The sequence below is a fragment of the Mastomys coucha genome, unplaced genomic scaffold (assembly GCF_008632895.1).
Source record: "Mastomys coucha isolate ucsf_1 unplaced genomic scaffold, UCSF_Mcou_1 pScaffold22, whole genome shotgun sequence".
Lineage (NCBI taxonomy): Eukaryota > Metazoa > Chordata > Mammalia > Rodentia > Muridae > Mastomys > Mastomys coucha.
In genome coordinates, this window is record NW_022196905.1 from 199,768,048 (window position 1) to 199,775,991 (window position 7,944).

General features: G+C 41.2%; 1 pseudogene; it reads right to left on the bottom strand.

Moving 5' to 3' along the window:
• Positions 1-125: 125 nt before the first annotated feature.
• The window catches only part of LOC116104808, a 21,828-nt pseudogene continuing 14,009 nt past the window's right edge, over positions 126-7,944 (bottom strand).

The window sequence follows — 7,944 nt, forward strand, 5'->3', positions numbered from 1 at the left end:
ATAGCTGTTTTGACTTGGAGACCTTTGTCTTTTCTCTCATGGATTAGAATTCTTCTGTCATGAGAGATATCTGGACTAGGTCAGCCTATAGACCAATGGTCATCTACTGATAAAACCTCAGAGATTTAGTCACATAATTTACTCCTTGTAGGCAACTGCTCCAACTCATTCAAATATCCAAAGTTGTGTTCCTTCTTGTTCTCCTCTGTGTCAGCCAGTTTCCAAGTTTTCCCCTAGGGACATGTAAAGAATTATGCTAGTTAGGTCTTGTCAACTTGACACAGCTTGGGTCATCTTGGAAAAGGGAACCTCAGTTGAGAAAATGCCTCCATCCTATTGGCCTGTACGCAAGTCTGGGTGGAGCAGTGACGACTTTCTTGACTTAATAATTGATGCCCAGCCCACTTGGGTAGTGCCACCCCTAGGCAGGTAATCCTGGTCTGTATATAAAAGGGGGTTGAGTGAAGACCTAGGGAGAGCAAGCACTCTTTCATGGACTCTACTTGAGCTCTTACTTCCAGGTTCCTGCCTTGATTTCTTTCCTTGACATCTCTTCTTAATGGACTGTACATTATAACAGGAAATAAGCTCTTTCCTCCCCAAGCTGTTTTCAGTCATGTTGTTTATTGCAGCTAAAGAAAGAAAGCTAAGACAAGGGTCAACTTCTCAGCAGCAGCACTAGAGTGAAGGTATTTCACTATCTCTCTTTCCCTGGTGCCTCCTTTGGTCTTCTCCAGTGCACTGCCAACATACAAAGCAGAGTCCCATCCAAGATAAATGGCACAGAGACACCTTCTGGTCACACATCTGCTGACATATTTGATGATTCTAAGTTCCCAAGTATAGCATGTCCTTTAAAGCCCCTTCCTGATGACGTACACCCTGGCATTCTCTCTTGATTCCTTCTCATCTCAATAGTGCTTTATCCAGCATTGGCATACTTTTAAAGCCAGAATCTTGAACTTTGAAGGCAGAAAGGTCAGCATTTCTTCTTTCACTGCTCCTGGGCTGACTGTGATGCCAGTGACAGTGATAGCCAAGTTCTAGAAACTCTTTGTGTGGAGTTTCAAAAGAAGTAATGTAAGGGGAGAGGGGAGGAGAGTGAGATCCACACATTCAGCCTCCACTTTATGATGTCACCTTACCATTAACAGCTGCAGATAGCTACAAAACATAATTTTCATCATTGTTATCATGGCTCTTTTCCATTTATAAAATATATGTTTACATTTTATAGGATCTATTCTATCATTTATTTAGATTCAAATATAAATTATAATTTATTTCATATTGTATTTAGAGTCACAGAACATATTAAATCTCTTTATATACTAAGGGAACTTATTGGAATGACTTACAGTCTGCAGTTCAACTAACCCAACAATGGGCAGCTGTGAATGGAAAGTCCAAGAATCTAATAATTGCTCAATCCCATGAGGTTAAGCATTTCAGCTAGTCTTTCGCATATGCTGGAATCCAGAAGAAGTAGGTTCCCACAGATATACTAGCATGTAACTGCAAGCAGGCAAAAATGAACAAACCCTTTCTTTTTCCATTGCCCTAATGTAGGCTTCCAACAGAAGGTGTGGCCCACATTAAAGATGTGTACTAGGATACCTAGAACTAACCTTTTTTTTCTTGCAACTTGCTCTGTCCTAGGCTGGCCTTGAACTCAGAGATCTGCTGGCTGCTGTTTCTTGGGATTCAAGGTATACCACCTTGCCTGGGTCTAAAGTTTTCATGGCCACTATGCCTCAAGATCTGGATCAAAAGTGTGTGTCTTCCAGTCTCAAGATCTGAATCAGAAGTGTGCCCTCCACACTTGTAGTTCATTCCAGATATACTCAAGGTGACAACAGAGAATAGCCATTACACATATACCTAATGATAGTCACCTTCCCAGCATCTCAAAAAAAAAAAAAAAAAAAAAAAAAAAAGAAAGAAATGAAAATTCTCCTTAAAAACCACTTAAATATCAGCCAGGTATCCAAGCCTTCAGTGAAACTCAATCTGTTTATATGCCATTTAGACCTTGGGACAATATGACTTTATCTAATATACATGAAGAGGGATTTTTTTAATGCCATGAACTAGTCCAACAGTTTTACATCCATTAACTCACATAAGCCTCTGAAGGTCCTTGTACTCAACCACTGATGTCTCCACTTAGCTGAGGAGAAATCTGAGACCATAGGCTAAGCAAACTATCTAAAGTCACACAGCCGAGAAGCCGTGGAACAGGGATTCACATCTATACACTCTTACCTAAAAGACCAATATCTTAAAGTACTAGCAATACCATCCGTTTCTATCATGTGGACTAGAGCTAGCCAGTAAGCATGAACCGAGAAGGCCACAGAACTATGTGCACAGCACTTGTCTTTACTTGTTTAATGACTTAAACAAGTGACGGTAAATGCAGATACACTATGACATATAACCTCACTGATAATTCTTTTTCATTATTCCTCCAAAAAACAGAATTATAAGCCTTTGGGGGTCAAAGTTCCCAACTGAGTAAGGCACACAGAGTATAAAACTCCATTTTTCTTGGTTGCATTTAGCAAGAAGAGTGACCAGGATTGGTCCATAGACCAATAAGTTTGCTGTGGTAAGAGGCTACATATTAACTTAAACTAGCAATAAAAATAGGCATTTGCTTGTTGTATTAGGCTACTGTTCCTTGAACCTGCAAGATACTCAACAGTGAGTCAAGACTTGAGAGTTCAGTGACATTACCTAAAGCCTTTGGGGAGATACAAAGAAAAGTGAGTAGTTTTTGTGAATAAAGAATGTGCATGCAGCAATGGTAAGAGGAATCCTCAAGCATTGCTCTCTACTTCCACTATCAACTGTGGCTGCTTCCCTGTGGCTTGCAGGCAGTGGTACCCTGAGATGCAAGCTTTCTTCAGACTGATGATGAACGAGTCAGGTGGAAATAGTGGGATGAGAAAACCTTTATGCACACTTGAGCTCATGCCTTGAATGAAAGGTCACTGACAGCAGGATGGTTTGTTTCCTAGAACCTCCCACAGGCATTCAAGTCCAGAAATCTTGCATTGCATAACAAATGTGTTGTGGAGACAAAGCAACCCTGGGCCAGTGCACGCAGAGAGGCGCTGTGTGTTAACCTCTTCTATAGGCAAAACATAAGGAGCTGTCTTCGGTGTTTTCAGAATGTAACCAGTGAGTTAGTTTTATCTCTTCTTATATAAAACCTCTCACCAGAAAATTCAATCAAAACCTTAAGTTCATCTACTAGAAAGAATGGGACCCATAGATTGTATTTTATTACGCTGGGAACAAAACTCATTTTGCTGGAACAATAAACACTGTCGACTTCTTTTTCACCTGTTCTAAGTTGGAAATAAAAGAAAAAGTTTCCCTTTGGGATACTCATTGCCTTTCTTGGAATTTAATACAAATTCATTCACCATCAGCATTCTTCTTCCATTCTTTATTTCCTTCACAGGCCATGGAAGCCTGGGATAAAGCATGTGTACTTTTACCAGTTCCAAAAGTGACTGGAATTTTTCTTTGTCTTTCTGAGAGAACCCCCTGATTGCTAACTCTGCGGGCTCCCCTCCAGGGTCTTCCCTAAGGAATGGGCTCTGAAGTCAGCGGGGCGGCAAACCCCAGTGTAGTTTCTTAAGCACTGCAACTATAGACAGCAGGAAGACGACTGTGGCTTGATTTGGACTGAAAAGCACAACAACCTTTTTTGTGCCAAAAGCAGAGGCTACAGTCACTGAAACAGACTTTTTTTTTTTTGTAGAAATAAATATAAAACTTTCAAAACTGCTCCAGAGAGCTTTTTATAAGAAGATGGCATGTTATGTCTATACAGCTTGCAGCTATCAGACCTGGATTTAAACTTACAGAAAAAGAAGGAGAGAGAAGCTAGAAAAGGAGAGAATTTTAGAGGTAAAAGGGGATAACTGAAGGGGGAAAAGAAAGAGAGGGAGGGAGGGAGGGAGGGAGGAAGGGAGGCATGCAGATTAGGTTTTTTGTTGACTTGGCTCAAGCTAGAGTCATCTGAGAAGAGGGAAACATAACTGAGGGAATTCCACCATTATATTGGACTGTAGGCAAGTTTGTAAGGCATTTTCCTGATTGATGATTGATAACAGATGTGGGTGGGTGAAGGCCTATGGAGACAGGGCCACTCCTAGGCAGGTAGTCCTGGCTGGTTTAGGAAAAAGGGCTTTAAAAGCCACAGGGAACAAGCCCTAAGTAAGCAGCATTCTTGCTTGAGTGAGAAGCTTGGTTCCTACCTCCAGATTCCTCCCCTGAACTTCATTTCACTACAACTGTAAACTATAACATGAAATAAACCCTGTGCTCTACAAGTGGCTTTTGGTCTTGTTATTTTAGTACAGCAGTAGAAAGGAAACGAGAGGGAAGAAAACAGGAGGGGGAAGAAGATTGGAGGAGAGAAGGAAGGAGGGAAGGATGGAGGGGAGAGAGGAAAAAAAAGGAAAGAATGGACAAAGGAATGGATCATAAAAGGACAGAAGAAAGGAGGGAGGGAGGGGAGGGAGGGAAGAAGTAGTGAGGGAAGGAGGGAGAGAGGGAAGGAGGGAAGGAGAGGAAGAAGGAAGGAACTTGATCTCCCCAGGAAACACATCCTCCTTCTATAGACCCTACAGAGATCCAAATATTAATTGAGATAAAAAGACAACAGCATTTCATGTATAATACAGCAAACAGAGCTTCTAAAAGTATTACATTATAAGGCAAAATATTCTGGTACCCTCCACACTGTATTTTCTTAAAGGCCCATGTCTGCTTGATGAGGTAATTCCAAAGGTCCCTATTCATACATCCTTGCCAGCCATTCCCTAACAAACCTGTGAACCCATTGCATTGGAGAAAATTTGGCATGACTGTACAAATCATCAGGAAAACTCATACCCTCTCCTTGGCCTCAGGGAATCCCTGCAAATTTCCACATGTCACGGGAGCTCTGCTCTGTGACTACTATGCAAGGTTAACTCGTCTGTAATAGCATGTTTAGAATCATGTCCTTGTTCACCACTTAGAGACATCCTACTCCTGCACCCAAAGTGTACTGATTTACACTGTCCATTTAGGAAGGCTGGTAAGCAGCATCTTCTTACTGAGAAGGGAAACCAGGATCTGTCCCTTAAGAGGCCAATATTGGTAAGAAAGAGGAAAAATAGTGGAAGAAGAAAGTAAGAGCTGTGGATTCTTATGAAAGACAAAGTGAGAGAGGAAGGGACGATTTCAGCCTGGCCACAGCAGAGGAAGGTCAATACCCATTATGATCTGTCTAAATGTGAAGCCCTTGTCTCTGTCCATGCAGAAAATCTCGACTACCGAGAGGATCAGGCTAAATTCCACCTACCACAGTTCTATCCTTTGACACAACCTCTGTCTATTGACAACACAATCATCCCCAAATATCAATATCTGTGATATAAGTTTCATAGAGTTTTTGAACATTTCTAAATTCCCTAAATCCTTCCATAAGCTCCGCCAAATCTTCCCTAATACCTCCTGAGCCACCACAACCTTAGTACCGCAGTCTTCAGGGGTATGATGTACACGTACACGTTAGAATACTTCATAGCAGGAAGGAGAGAGATTTCAGGGGCTTTCAAGAAAAAAATCTTCAGCCTAAGACACACAAAATATACTGATGAAATAAGAACACATATAGCTTCATCCTTTATTGGACTGGGCTACATGCAAATGTCTCTGAAATCTGGAGTGGTCATTAAAATCTCATTTAACCACAGGGAAGTTTACACTGGGCAACAGTGCTCAGCACTGTCTCAGAGTTACAACTTGAATTGTAAAGCAAATGAAATTTTTTTCTCTTCTAAAGAAAAAAACCCACAACAGTCTTATACTTACTTTAGGTATTAATAATAACTACTCCACCCTTAGTGACAACAAATCAGCCCTCAGGAGGAAAATACCTAATATTCCAGATGTCTCAAAATAGATTGTTCAAGTTAGCCACAAATGTACATAACAAGCTGAAATCATTGTTACCCAAAAAAAATGCAACAAGCCGTAATTTCTTAAATGTTAACCAATCATGTAACTGCCAAGTTGGAAAGCTCCTCACACCCCTGAAAACATGATAAAAAGACAAGATCTTATTAACTCAAGACCATCTATACCCATCCATTATGTTACAAAGGTTGGAGGGTTGAGCTCTACCTTGAAGAAAGACTCTTTGCTTTTGCTTGGGATTTGGACTCCTAGTCATCTCTAGTGGTTTGTGGGGATCCATAATCTGGGCAAAACAAAATCATGTGATCCTTTTGTACCTCATGAAGGCTTTAATATGTTCAACTGTGTTTAAAAGTAGCTAAAGTCTACACCCCTGAGCTGAGTCTGATCCACAGACTGCTGTGCACAGGCCCCCAAGGAGAGACCTGTTCTCCTAGGAGTGCTTTCGCTCCCTGGCTCATAGGTGAGATAGCCACTTTCTCTCCAATAACTGTCTGAATTGGAGCAGCAAGAAGCACACAGGACACAAAAACAGAGGAGCTGCTGTGACAGGATCCTTCCAGTCACCATCTGTACCCAGAGCTTGTGCTGTTCCAGAGCCCACTGCACACAAATTCCTCCAGGAGAGAGCTGGTTCCCAGGACTGCTGACACAGGCTTACAGACCCACAGAAGGAACAAGCTACAGCCAGAGACAGCAAGAACATCTAACACCAGAGATTGCCAGATGGCAAAAGGCAAACGCAAGAATCTTACCAACAGAAACCAAGACTACTTGGCATCATCAGAACCCAGTTCGCCCACGACAGCAAGTCCTGGATACCCCAACACAATGGAAAAGCAAGATGTGGCTTCAAATTCACATCTCATGAGGCTGATAGTGGATTTTAAGAAGGACATAAATAACTCCCTTAAATTGATATAGGAGAACACAGGTAAACAGGAAAAAGCCCTTAAAGAATTGCAGGAAAACACAACCAAACAGGTGAAGGAATTGAGCAAAGCCATCCAGTATGTAAAAATGGAAGTAGAAACAATAAAGAAATCACAAAGGGAGACAACTCTGGAGATAGAAAACCTAGGAAAGACATCAGGAGCCATAGATGCAAGCATCACCAAAAGAATACAAGAAATAGAAGAGAGAATCTAAGGTACAGAAGATAACATAGAAAACATTGACACAACAACAAAAGAAAATGCAAAATGCAAAAAAAAATCATAACTCAAAATATCCAGCAAATCCAGGACACAATGAGAAGACCAAACCTAAGGATAATAGGTATAGAAGGGATCGAAGATTTCTAATATAAAGGGCCAGTAAATATGTTCAGCAAACAAAATTATAGAAGAAAACTTCCCTAACATAGAAAAAGAGAAAGAGATGCCCATGATTATAAAAGAAGCCTACAGAACACCAAATAGATCGGATCAGAAAATAAATTCCTCCCATCACATAATAATCAAAAAGCCAAATGCACTAAACAAATAAAGAATATTAAAAGCAGTTAAGGTGAAAAGATCGAGTAACATATAAAGGAAGGCTTATTAAAATTACACCAGACTTCTCTCCAGAGACTGGAAGCCAGAAGATCCTGGTCAGATGTCATACAGTCCCTAGAAGAACACAATGCCAGACAAGACTACTATAACCAGCAAAACTCTCAATAACCATAGATGGAGAAACCAAGATATTCCATTGTAGCCCGCGCGGTCATCTCGGGAAGAAGACATGCGGACACACTAGGTTCCTTCTGCAGCAAAGTTTTATTGTCTCCATCCATAGGGAAAAAAAGGGGGTCGAGCCCAAAATCCGCACTGCTTATATACACCACAGTGCGGTGTATCTGCCATCCTTTTCACTCCATGCACATGCGCAAACAGTTGTCCACTACGAGTTAACAGCGGAAGTAGGTGCCATCTTGCCATGGCGAATGCCTCTCAAGATTCACGGCTCCCCACA